The 13,440-nt window shown below is 38.1% G+C and overlaps 1 long non-coding RNA gene across 1 annotated transcript; it reads right to left on the bottom strand.

The window, feature by feature from the left end:
• Nucleotides 1–2,916: 2,916 nt before the first annotated feature.
• On the bottom strand, nucleotides 2,917–13,081 carry LOC127478745 (uncharacterized). Its single transcript, XR_007907309.1, has 3 exons — nucleotides 12,993–13,081; nucleotides 8,121–8,214; nucleotides 2,917–3,008 (listed from the first exon to the last, which is right to left on the bottom strand). It is a non-coding gene; the product is annotated as an uncharacterized LOC127478745 (long non-coding RNA).
• Between the last annotated feature and the right edge of the window lie 359 nt (nucleotides 13,082–13,440).

Here is a 13,440-nt window from a genome sequence, read left to right as displayed (position 1 = left end):
ACTCCCTTCATTAAAAAAATGAGGTGAAAAAAAAATTAATCTCCATTAAAGATACAGTCATCCACAAAAGTATTTATACTGCATGCATTATTTTGTTGTTTCTTGGTGCTGTTGCTCTTTACCAGGGCTCTTAAGAGCCCTGTCGGAGTCCCAGCTCTACGTTGTTTACAAACAGAGAAGAAAATTACAATCCTGGCTGAAAATGTCCTGCAGTCTACAGGAATCAATGGATGGAAAGAGCCAGATGAAGTTGTACAGGCGACAAATATACTGTCTTATCATCTTCAGTAATGCTCTGCATATCAGTAAAATAACTACCACAGAAGCTTTTGTAAGCATCACAGACCAAAAAACCAAGACTTTGGCTGGAGAAGGAGGCATTGTTATCTTGGGAATCTCCTTCCAAATGCAAGTGGCAGATTGGGAAAGATCTACCAGTGTTTGTTTAAGAAGTGAACAACAGGATAATGGCAGATGAAATCCTGGAGCAATCAAGGGTGTGGAGAAGCACCCCAAGTGTAAAACAGATAAAATAAACGGACAAACTGATGAAGATTTGGCAGGCATATCTGTCTACCATTCTAATAGCAGACACTCAAATGCCTGATGATCAACCTATAATCAGTCTTGTTTTCTTCTGGAGGATCTAAGCACTAGCTGTATAAGAAAGGTAATAATTAGTTATGCTATTGACACTTCACATGTTCCAGATTCAGTTGTGGCTTATGCCACAGCTTGAAGAACTCAGCTGTACATAAATTTAATATATACATCAGAGAGGCAAAAACAACACTAGCAAATAACACTGGGCTCATCACAGCACAGCGCTGCATGTTATGAAAGAACAAGTCTTCACAATGCAGCCAGCTTTTTTCTTTCAGAATACATTTGTTTTCACTTGTTTCACAAAATGTTTGCATCTCTCTCATGTCCACCTTTTTCAAGTAAGCATTTTTATATTTCTTCTTTTTTAACTGCCTGTGACACTGCAGCATTTTTTATTGCACTCTAAGTAAAAACATTCAATTTCGCCCTGCTTGAGGCATGCTATGGTAGGTTGACCTTGCCTGGATACCAGGTGCCCACCAGAGCTGCTATATCACTCACTTCTCAGCTAGATAGAAGACAGAAAATATAACTGAAGTCCCTGGGTCAAGATAAGGACAGGGAGAGATCACTCACCAGTTACCAAAACAGATGAAACAGACTCAACTTGGGGAAAGTTAATTTAATTTATTACCCATAAATTCAGGGTAGGATAATGAGAAAATAAAAACTAAATCTTAAATCACCTTCCCTTCTTTCTTCCAGGGCTCAGCTTTGCTCCAATCTTCTCTACCTCCTTCCTCCACAGCAGCATAGGGCAATAGGAAATGGGGGCTGCAGTCAGTTCATCACAGATTGTCTCTGCTTCTCCTTCCTCCTCAGAGGGAGGACTCCTCACACTCTTCTTCTGCTCCAACTTGGGGTCCCTCCCACAGGAGAAAGTCCTTCATGAACTTCTCCAGTGTGAGTCCTTCCCACGGGCTGTAATTCTTCATTAACTACCCCAGCATGGGTCCCTTCAACAGGGTATAGTCTTTCAGGAAGAGGCTGATCCAGCGTGGATCCCCCATGGGCTTACAAGTAATGACAGCAAACCTGCTCCTGCAAAACTCCTCTCTTCATGGGTCCACAGGTTCTGCCAGGAGCCTGCTCCAGCACAACCTTCCCACAGGGTCACAGCCTGCTTCAGGCATCCTACTCCAGCATGGGTGTCCTCCTGGGCTGCAGGTGGATCTCTGCTCCATCATGAACCTCCATGGGCTCCAGGGGCTCAGCTGCCTCACCATGGTCCACACCATGGGCTGCAGGGGAATCTGTGCTCCAGCATCTGGAGCCCCTCCTCCACCTCCTTCTGAACTGACCTTGGTGTCTGCATAATAGTTTTACTTATTCTCATGCCCCTCTTCTGACTGCTGCTGCTGGTATTGCACAGTAATTTTTTTCCCGTTCTTTAATACATTATCCCAGAGGCACAGCCACCATCACTGATGGGCTCAGCTTTGATCCATGGTCAAGGCTTGGAGCCAGCTGGCATTGGTTCTATCAGAAAAAGGGGAAGCTTTGAGCAGCTTTGCACAGACAGCATCCCTGTAGCCCACCTGCTATCAAAACATTGCCACACAAATCCAACAGGCACACAAAACCTGGTCAGGAATAACATGACTGGTTAGGAATAATATGACTACTCCCCATGCTCAGTAAACTGTGAAGTATTCCTAATGCAAAGATATCATATGTGCCTGAAACTCTAACAGGTTTTATGAATCCATACACCTCACCTAGTCTGTAATCCAGAAAAGAAATTATCTTTTTGTGAATCACATTTACACAAGAGTTAAGTTCATCTGATGAATTTTCTGCTTGCAATTCCTTGGTCGTTTAATTCACAGCAATTTTTTTCTTCCACTCCGTGTGACCCTAGTAATAGCAGCTAGACAGCAGCTTGCTCTGTGTGCAGGTCATTGTGCAATACAATGTATCATATGGTTACTCAGACAATGTCCTCTAGAGTGTTTGAACTGGAAACACTGTTCTGATATTCTAACAATCAGAAACAAGTTCCCTGACGATGTGTTTTGTTTTTATTTTGGGAGGGCCTTGATGTCATTTAACCTTTAAAGCTTAAAGGGACTTCTTTTGTAATAGGAATGTGTGTGATTACTCCTGAGGCTTCTCCCCAGGGATAATCTTTTGTACAAGCTTGTTAGATACCTCCATGTCTGAATGGTTTGCTCTGCAATTGATTGCTGGGGATCACTTTGACATCAATCTGTAGCTGATACCCCCAGGAACTGGCTGTGTCCCTGTACAGGAAAGCAAACCTTGCCTTCTCCACTCCCCATTGTCAGAGAAGAGCCCTCTGACAGAATTTGCAGAGATTTCCTTACCCATTATGCTGCTCTGCAGGTTTTCCTGTAGGAGGGGCATTCAGAGTCACTTCTTTCTGTTTTTAGTCAAACCATCTGTAACAATAGCAGAAAGTTGATGAAATAGCTGAGAGTGGGGAATGACTGCTGTTTGTTTAGTTTTCTGGCCTGTTACAGTATTTCCTGCAAAACATTAATCTCATGTTTCCAAAATACGTAACACAGAGCAGCATGGTCATGTAAGCATAAAGATTTTTCCCACAAGATGTTCAACTAGTATCAGTATCTTCAAAAGGTCCAGTTTGCACAGTTCCAACTTCGGCTGTGTTTGTTTGGAGATGAAAGAATTCAACACCCTCTAATTCTGCCCACTAAAATCAGTACTGCAATAGAAAAGATCTTGAAAAAAAATAATTTTGAACCTCCCACCAGCTGCTGTCCGGACTTGAAAACAGATTTGAGGTGGCTGTACAGCAGCTGTAAACTAGAACTAATTCATCTGACCAGTAACTGAAAAAGAAAGATACACCACAAGCCCAAGCTGAAGAGGCTCCACTTCATTCATCTAGCTCCCAGTACAATTATCTAGAGTCCACCCATACCATATCAGGCAAATATAAATGGAGCTTCCAAGTCTCTCTTAACTTTTTGTGGACTGAGATCCAAAATATAGCCCACCACTAAGCCAATACTGGGACTGTGTTTCTTCTCCATATTTTGAAATCTATCCACAAGTTTAGGTGCTTCACATGGCCTCAGAACATTGTTTTCTTGTTGCTACCTAAATATTATTAAGGTCTAGAGTATTATTCACAAAGGAATTATAAGTAATATTTCTTTCATTTTGCCCTTCTTTTTACTAGAGATCTTTTCATGGCTCAAGAAGTGGAGCATTTTGGAGTAAGAAGTACTTTTCTTTTGAAGCTGGTTTAATTTTATCATGCTTTTTTCCATCTTCTTTTTATGACAGTCTTTTTAAACTTGGTCCTTAAAATGGTGGCTGATGAACTGTGAAGCAGAAAAGTGTTCTTAGACAGACATATTATGATGAAAGAAAATCAATCTTAGTTTCTAAGCCGCATTCATTGACACAGTTCTGAAGTTCAAAGAAAATGGCTAGAGCAGATGCAGCTAAAATCTTGGCCATAAAGTCTATAGCACAAGCTATGTACAGTATTTATTGTGCTTTCATATTTTGAAGTAATCATTTTATAGTGTCTATAGAGTTATCTGAAGAACTATCTTAAGGCATCATCTCTTGATGAATTACTACAATAAAATATATGTTTAGTTTATGAAGTAATACTGTTTTTTAGGCTTAAGAATGTCACAGAACCTAAATAAAGTGAACTCTCAATTCCTAATTTGCCAGGTGCAGTTTGGAGGGAATCTTCTCATGAAAATGAAAGCTGCTTCCTGATTACTAAGAAGTGCCTGAAGTTTCATTCCATAACATGGAGTATGTGCAGCACACTGACATCTCTACTGAGAAAATATTTGAGCCAGTTGGAGGCATGTCCTCACTCACAAAGGTCAGCCAATGTGAAGTATAACAGCTATTATTTTGGGCTTTCAAAGGCTGGGAAGTCTGTACACTGTTTTTTCCCTTCTCTCCCTAGAGAAAGGATAAATACCAAATGGGCCCAGCTGAGATCTGCAAACTTAACAGCTAGAGATCACAAATAAGCCATCTCAGATCAGTAGTCACCACAGATTTTTGCTTCAAGATTAGTATGGGGGCACCTAGTCATTTCAGTCTGTTTTCATTTCTCTTTTTTCCCTTAGGAATATTCAGCTATGGGATTGTATGTGGCCTCTTGCTCTGCATTTAATACCATCTTTCTGTCTTAATTTTTTTTTTAAATCAGAAAAGCAGCTTTAAATTCCTTACATGTCCATTGTAGCCTTGTTTGTAGAAGCTTTCTGGCTATTACACTGAACTAACACATCTCATACCGCAGTCAAGCCCAGAGTCTGCCCTCAGTCTGGGTGTGCAGTAGTTGTGACTGCTCTCAAAATTCTATAAGTACATCAGAACACAAGATGTGTCTTCTTACATTCACACTGTACTTAATCCTGTAATTTATTGAGCTTCGAGTGCTCCTGGCATTAGGAAATCTTGAAGGGTGAATGACTTTCATTACCCTCTTCCTATTCAAGAAAAATGCTACGGTGGGTGGTCCTGAGTCATCATTTTGGCATGCCTTGATGCAGATATTCTCATAATGCTTGCCATAGTAATTTGTTATGGAGACATTATTTTATCTGTACATTTGCTTGTAAACTCAGCTAAACTTGTCTAATGCAAAACCAGGTTTTCCGGAAAGGCAAAGAGTTTTTGTGCTTTCCCAAGTTGGTGAAAAATCCATATGCAGAACATTAATTTCTGTGTCATTATTTAGACAAAACTTCCAACAAAATGAATAAAAAGTTAAGATTTAGCTATGTAAACTACATTTCCAAGATCCAACAAAGTGGCCTAAAGAAAAAATCAAGCTATTATAATAGGTAAGCAAGGTATATTCAGTCTAAAGGAATAAATACATTAGTGAGTTTAGGCCAATAATCCCATTTAGCTGTGCCTGCAACGCTCCAAATTGGAGAATGACTTGAAGCACAGCTTTGCTTTATTCTATGTCTTTGCAAGTATTGAAATAAAGGATCTTCTTAAGGCCTGACCTTCAAACTCATCCCTTTGTCACTACTGAGATGGAACTGAAGAAAACATGTTTCATAAAAAGCATTTACAGAAGAGAAAGAAAATTCATATTTCATTTTACAGTGGAAAAGTTGCTCCTGATTTAGTGGCTTGAAAATTTTCATTTGATTCTTTGACATTTTGCCTGTATATCACTGCCTATTTGAAACTTCCAATTGTGAACTTCCTGTATGACACAAAGACAGACTATTGTTGACTCAGCAGAATGACCAATATACTTAACATTATGCCTATGTATCAATGTTGTGTTGGGCAGGGACCTTAGTATCCTAGCACTTGAAGACAAGTTTTCAACCAGAATTCCACAAGGATAGAGGTAAACAAGGGCTTAACTGCTATTTGTCTCTGATATGAGGTTTCTACCATATGGCACCAAGCCAGTATTTTATCCCATTTCTTTAGGCTTTGCCATATATACCACCCAGTGACTTTGTTTTCTATGACCATTGCATAAAAGACATCTCTTCTGGGAAAGTCATCACTTGAAGGAGCAGCAGTTATTGCTGTAAGCACAGATAGCTTCCAAAGGAGCAGGAAAGAAAGATAACTGGATTTCCAAATTCCTCACAACTATCCCTAAAACTGTTTGAAATGTTGAGGGAAAAGGCATGCACTTTTCAGAAGCACAAAGACTCTCATCTTGCAGCAGTGAAAATTTTCTATTTACTCAGTGCACAGGTAGTCATTATGAAGCTAAATACTCATAATAGCTTCATTAAACAATTGCACTCTATTATTGCTACCAAGTGGCTTCAAGGATTGCAAAGAAGAAAAATGAAAAAAACTTACTCATATGCAAACTGAATCACTTTTTATAACAAAAAGCACCATACAATTTATATTCATATGTATTTTTTACCTGTCATTCCCTCAGCTTGATGGCTGTCAGAATACTACATTTTTAGTAGACTTGCAATTGCTGGAGAACTTAAATACACCCTATGATTATATGCTGCAGGGCCGACAGCTGAAATGTCAAATGGTCATTGCAATGCTCCTGGCAACACTCTTCTCCCTTTGTGGCAAAAATTCAGGTGCTTGTCTCCAGCTGCAATTAGCATTTGATGTTTGGAATAGGCTTTGGATTCTCCCTTTCCCTTCCTCTCCCCTTCTTCCTGTCTCTTTTCAGGCCTATTTATACAGTCAGAAGACCGCATAAATTATCATTTCAGCCAGGGCAGAAAGCAGGTTTCCTATTATGTTATTTGATGTTCTGAAATTGCTGATCCTTTTTCTATTGAGAAAGGGTACTGCAAACTTTTCAAATTCACAATCTTATAAAGATATTGAGGAAGTACAGGCAACATATAAAGAAGAAAGAGTGAAATTAACATTTAATTGACTAGCAGGGCACCTCTATAATTATAAATAATGGCATGACTAAAAATAAAATGTTGAAGAATCTTAATAGCCCAGATTAAACATATATTATAGATAAAGATTAGAGATATAGTGAAAATGACAATTTTTTCTACTTACAACTTCCCAAAGCTATTACCTAGAATATCTACCAAAAAGTCAACAACTAATTTTTGTTCTTTATAATTAAAAAGAGGACCAATTGATGGCAAAATAAGCATCTGTGGTATCTGTATCTTTGTATGTGGAGATATTACATGGACCCTTTGTTTCTGAAAAAAATAGATCATTTGATTTTCAGCATAATTCCTTGGAGATACATGAATTGCCTTCTGGTGTAGCAGGAGATGATATGCCACTTCAGAGGGACCAGAAATGCAAACTGCAGTTCTTCTGGACAAACTATTTTGTACCACAGTGATATATTTAACAAGGCATACCACATACAGGGATGTTAGAGCTGCTCGGTTACCATTTGGACAGACACTAATGGACTCTTGAGCATATTCTTGGAATTTTTGTATTCCATATCAACTGACTAAAACCTCAACAGCATCAATTGCATATCTAATTCTGTATGAGTCACCTAATCAGATTAGATAAACATGTCTAATCAGAAACTCAGCAGTGTTTTACTGTTTGTTGGTCTGACAACATAGTTTTAAATATTTTAGTGCTCCTGAGAACACCTGCATGTGGTAACTAATCATTTCCTAAGTCTAGGAAAATAAACAATAAACTTAATACCATCTTGATTTCTTCACCACTTCAATCCTCATTTTAATGGAAAAGCTAGAATAAGAAAACAGTACTTTATAAAAACACAAATTAAAAGCAAATAAAACCTTACAACTGATTAAAACAGCACCTGAAAATCCTGTACCAATTCGGCTCTTGCACTTTTCCTCAGACAGTCTGCTGCTGCCCATGGTTTGCATCAGCGGTTTGGTACATTAGAACAGTTTGGGAGGCAGGAGAGAGAAATATCTAAGTCATATTTTCTACAAAAGTCAAGACTGTTCCCTTATAGCCATGGAGAACTTCCATGCACTAATGAGGATACATTGATATAAAGGTGTTTAAAAGCAAAAGAAGAATCCATCACACTATTCGTTTAGGTAGTTTCATACCTGTATTTTCTTTGCATTTCCTGGAAACAAAGCTCAAATTCATATCCAAGTACTTTCCTACCTCAAGGCACACGATGTGGTTGCAGTTGGTGCACTATAGGAGTTTAAAAATAAGGACAGAATACTGAGTAAGCAAGGCTGACATACACACATTCTAATACACTGCAGTTTTAGGTAGAGACCTCGGTTCCCCATCTGCTATTCCAGGATGATGCAATGGCATTGAAAGGCCATTCTGCTTTTTTTGTTTGGTTTGATTTTTAAGCCTACAACTCAGAAAGGTTCTTGCAACAGGTAAAGAAGAGGAAGGACAAACTATTTTAATTTCAGTTTCTCTGATGTAAAGTGTGGAAGACAACCACTTAGGAACAAGCATACTTCTGAACTCTCTTTTCTGCCATAAATTGCAGAGGAACTTGCACGAAAAGTATTAACTGGGCCTTGATGTTTACAGTATAGGTCTCCATTTTTATGTTATATTTTTACTCATTTCTAAGACAAATTTTCATGTGGCTGCACTGAAGAAAATGCCTAAAAATCCCATGAATTTCCAGTTATTTTTAATAAGATTTAGAACAGGTACTAAGAACATGAAAGTGCAGACAGGACATTGTATAAAACAAATGCAGCATGTTCGACAAATTCTGCATGTGGCATTCTGACTTAGCATTGTGATTCCTGTTAGCACAGTGCAAATAATTGGCCATGTCACATGCAGGAAAATAAAATGGTATTTAGATTGTGTGCTGTTTCCCACCAACACAGACTTCTGAGCGACTCATTGTTCCTGTAATATCAATCAAGATTCTAGGAAAAAATAATTTTTCAATAATATTAAAGACTGAAAAAATTACTCCGTTTCTCTGGATTAGGATAATAGTTGAGTCTGTCTCTGAAAGAAATTTACATAGACTAAGAACTTAGAACTAAAATATCTTCTGTAATTCTAGGCAAAACATTAATTCAAATGACTTGAACAGCCTAGTGATTCTTTTCCTCTTCCTTGAATGGGAATGCCCAAAATGATCATGGTACTTTGTTAGCTCATATCTCACTTCTATTCCTCTTCATGTTGAACTTCAGTCATAACATTACAAGTGACTAATATAATCCTAAATTTCCATAGTACATATTGTCTCCCTCTTAGCATTACTTCTCTCTGTCCTTCCTTTCCTTCCAATTTTTAAATGTAAGCACATACTCTTTGGATCCATCATGATTGTGAAAAATCTACCCTTTGCATTCATCTGTTGATCTCTTCAAAGCCCAGGAAATACTGAACAATTGTGTCCTTACACACTTTAACAATGTTATACCTAAAGTATTTCAAAAGGTAGTAGAGGACACTAAATAGCTTTGTGTGCTTATTCTGACTGGTGTGCAGGACTTGTTATGTGTGAAAAAGCCGATAATACTTATTTTGTAGTGGTTAGCAGACCATGAACAAATGTTAGCAGAAATCCTATGCTTCCCACATCAAAATAAAATTCTCAATGAATTATTTTAAATAACACCACTAGCTCAGAAATGAGATTTTGCATTTTAACATTCATGTCAAAGTGCTTTTGATGTATACATCACTATTTCAGGTTCGTCATAGTAGATGATGACAACGTAGGACGATCATGATATGAGGTTTGGCAACTTACATAGACTAGCATTTGGTGCCAGTGTTATCTGAAGAGTATTCTTGCCTCTAAGCATTTTTTTATTGAGGAAAAATGTTTGGGTTTCATCTCCTGACATCTGAACATGAGATCTAAATTTTTTGGTTTCACGTTATAAGAGATGGATGACTTCACCAGGCAAATGGTCATAAGCAAGGCAAATGAGAAGTCAAATTGATAGCCTAAAGTCTCAGTGACACCAACTATCTCTTCTGTATCTCTCAATTAGTGATTACTGGTGAAGGAATATATGAAGGACTAATTTCACTCAGCAGGTAAAGATCACAATCTCTTCACTTTTAGCCGCTTCTTAGCAACACAGAGGAACATTGTACTACATTGCCTGTCCTTTGTCGTGTTTTTTTAATCCATGTATCTTTTATAAGTGAAAAGGTGTGCCTTATATACTTTCAGTATATTATCTTCTCTATGACTGATATCTGAGCAAGAGTTTTTTTTGTTTTGGTAACCATTTGCTTGACTTTTTAGGTTAGGGAGACATTTAGCAGAAATAAGGAGATGCTGCTGGAGTATTTTCATATATCTTAAAATATTTTACTCAAAACTGTAGGTCCTTTTAATTTTTACCATGTAAAACAGCTTTGTAGTCTTAAAAGACCTCTTCTACCTATGTTTATCTCACTTTCTGTTCTTTTATCCTGTTTCCATGACAGTTTAAATTAAGTTCTTTTTTATTCATCTCCTTATCTATCAATCTATTCTAATAGTTTGATATTTGAATTTTTTTATCCACTATAAATCAAAAATGGCTGATTTTATTACCGGTATATGTCTCAAAGACAGATTTTTTTATCTTCAACAAGTATGTCTCTACTAAGGACAATATTTAGTGGACATGTGTTTAAAAAACTTTACTGTCCAACCAATAAATACTTTCTGATCATCCTTATATTCTTTCTCTCCAGGATGCAAATGGTTGTCTTTTGCAGAAAGTACATTTGTACTACAGTAAGGCAACTGATTGTAAGGTCTTATAGCCCAACCTTTTGTTCAGCTGGAAACAGCATGCAGCAGAGCAATAAACAACATAGAGAAAGAGCCTCAAGGGCTTTCTTACAATCACTCTTCTTCCACATCAGAAACATATCTCAACTTCAACATTAAAGAAGTTCAGAAGTTGCTCCATAGTCATGTCAGGAACTGGAGATCTGACTCAAAAGGCACACTTCTTAAGCAAGATAGTTTGAAGAATAGCTGGTTATTGACTTCCTACATCTTATGTTTTCCAGTTAATGAAAGCCAGGAAGCACTTGTAAAAAGTTTAGCATTTCCTGCAGTCTGTGAACTGTTATTGAATCCAAGTTTATATATTCCAGTATACTGCTGTTTAAATTTTGGTAATGGTCTACCTGAACAGAGCTAGTCTCCTGCTCAGCAGCACAGTATTTTTGTACAAGTAGCTGGGAGGTGTCCAGGAAGTTCTGGAGGTAGATAGGAGTCTAGGAAATGTCACTGAGAGTTTTAGCAGATTAGAATACTTCAGTGGAGGTCAGGGTAAAGAAAAGGGCTGGGAAAGCTTGAGGGAGCCTCTGGGTGCTCAAGATACCGACGAGGGACAGCACAGTTTTAGAATGTCTCCCTATGAGGATGGGGAAGAGCAGAAATGATCAAATTAAGAGCTTCAGAGAACAAAGTGGGCTTTGTTAGGAGTTTCAGAAAATGTTGCATACATCATTCAGTGTTCAGCATTACTCCCCTTTGCCTTAGTCTGTCTGTAGGTAATATTATAGGTAATGTAATTATGTAATACATTAGTATGAGCAATAATGCAGAAAATTAATGTTGGTGTTTAAGACATTTCCAAATTTGTTTCCCTAACGTATGTGTTGTTCATACTGGAACTGGACATCATCTAGCAAATAAGCATAGAAACTCCCAGATTTTATTACTGCGGCTAAAAGAAAATGTATGTGAAAATGAAGACAACAAAGCAATTAAAAATATCTTCGCTAGCAACCAAAACAAGAGTTAGTACCACTCAGCAGGTACTCACAGTTACATTACAGTCCTCTCTTAAGTTACAAGCTTGACCCAAAAGACCCATTGGGCCAGTAGGGGAAGGAATGGAACAGATTCCCTAGATGTCAGCAATATTGGTTTTAGGCTTACTATATTTTTTTATTTTTCTGGGAATCAACTGTTAGCAGTGAATGAAGAAGAAATACTGAAAGAAAAAGAAGTTTTCTTGGTCTGTTGGTTTGCCCAGAGAGGTATTCAGATTTTCATAGAAAAACTGGAAAGAGAAAAACCCACAGAGCCTGTCAATCAACATAGTCACCACTAGTCACCAATTATTAAAGTTCTCTAAGAAACTGGCCCTGGAAGTGTCAAAAATGTATGACTTGCTATAGACACTGTTGTGCTGTACTAAAAGTCCTTTTCCTCAGTTTATTTAAAGGATTTTTGTTCTTTAACTCTCTGCTTCATTGGCACCTATATTTTAAATGGCATTATGTATTATTGTATTTCAATACAATATACTTTGTTTTAAAACACCTAAAAACAAATTGATACTTCTACTAAAAACAAAGAAGCAAGCAAACAAAAACCACAACAAACAAACAAAACAAAACCTCCCAACATTCAGTACTAAATACTGCCCAGGTAAGCTCCCATTATTTTTATTAGCAGCAATGTTCCTGCTCAGGTCAAAAGACCTCATCCTTCTGACAGGTTAAAGCACTTGTTATATTTCTCCTGCTGCACAGTCCATATACCAAGTTTTTTTGTTTTGTCAAGTTGGTTTGTTGGTTTGGAGCTTTTTTCTGGCTTACAGGGCCTCTGGGCTCTGAAGCTTCCCTGGGCCCAGAAAGAAAATATTATTATTTCTCCCAACAGACTTGCACATGTGCCTTCACAGAACAGGGACTCCACAGGCCTCAGTCAGTGTGGGCCTTCTCATCCAACTGAAACATGTCCTTTTTCATTCAGTTCACCGTGTCTCCAGTTTGCATTTAGAATTTAATAAACAGGGGTACAAGGTAGTTATATAACATACTTTGTGCTAAAAAGAGATTTGGGGGGGAAACCAAACATAAAAAACCCCAGCTGAGTGATATGTGGTGGGCAGGATGGCACCATGCATGTGGCATCTCCTCAAAATTCTGTGCCCCCTCTTTCTCTCTACCTCTCTTTCTCTCTGTCTCCCTCCTGATCACCGCCACACATACACCCCACCACTCACACACATCCCAATGTCTTTCCTTAACTCTCCATCTGCCAGTGGAGGAACTTCTGCACAGTTAGATCATGTAACATCCCCACCTCTTCCTGACCCCAGCATGTACTATGGGTCACAGTGTCATTGCTGACCCAATCAGTCGGTGGCTCACAAACCCTGACTTCAGCCTTTTTTGCCTGACTTGGGGATTTTCCATTCTGTAAAACTATCTTTGCAGAAAAACATGGTTGGCCTTGTTCATGAAATCTTTAGCCATCTATTGTCCCAAGGCATTTCCTCCAGATTAGGTGATTGTGAGTCTTAATAATTAATTTTTGTAGGCACAAATACAGCCTTGTCAGTTCATAGCAGGTTAGATATTGAAGCACTTCTTAATATCTCTGTGTCATAATATCTGTTGGAAACTCCCGACAGAGTTCTTGAACTGTAACAGCTTCCTTTAGGCTGAAGG

Source organism: Manacus candei, unplaced genomic scaffold (genome assembly GCF_025592945.1).
Source record: "Manacus candei isolate 608988 ecotype Guabito, Panama unplaced genomic scaffold, ASM2559294v1 h1tg000061l, whole genome shotgun sequence".
In the NCBI taxonomy this organism is placed as follows: domain Eukaryota; kingdom Metazoa; phylum Chordata; class Aves; order Passeriformes; family Pipridae; genus Manacus; species Manacus candei.
This window is presented reverse-complemented; position numbering and strand designations above follow the sequence as displayed.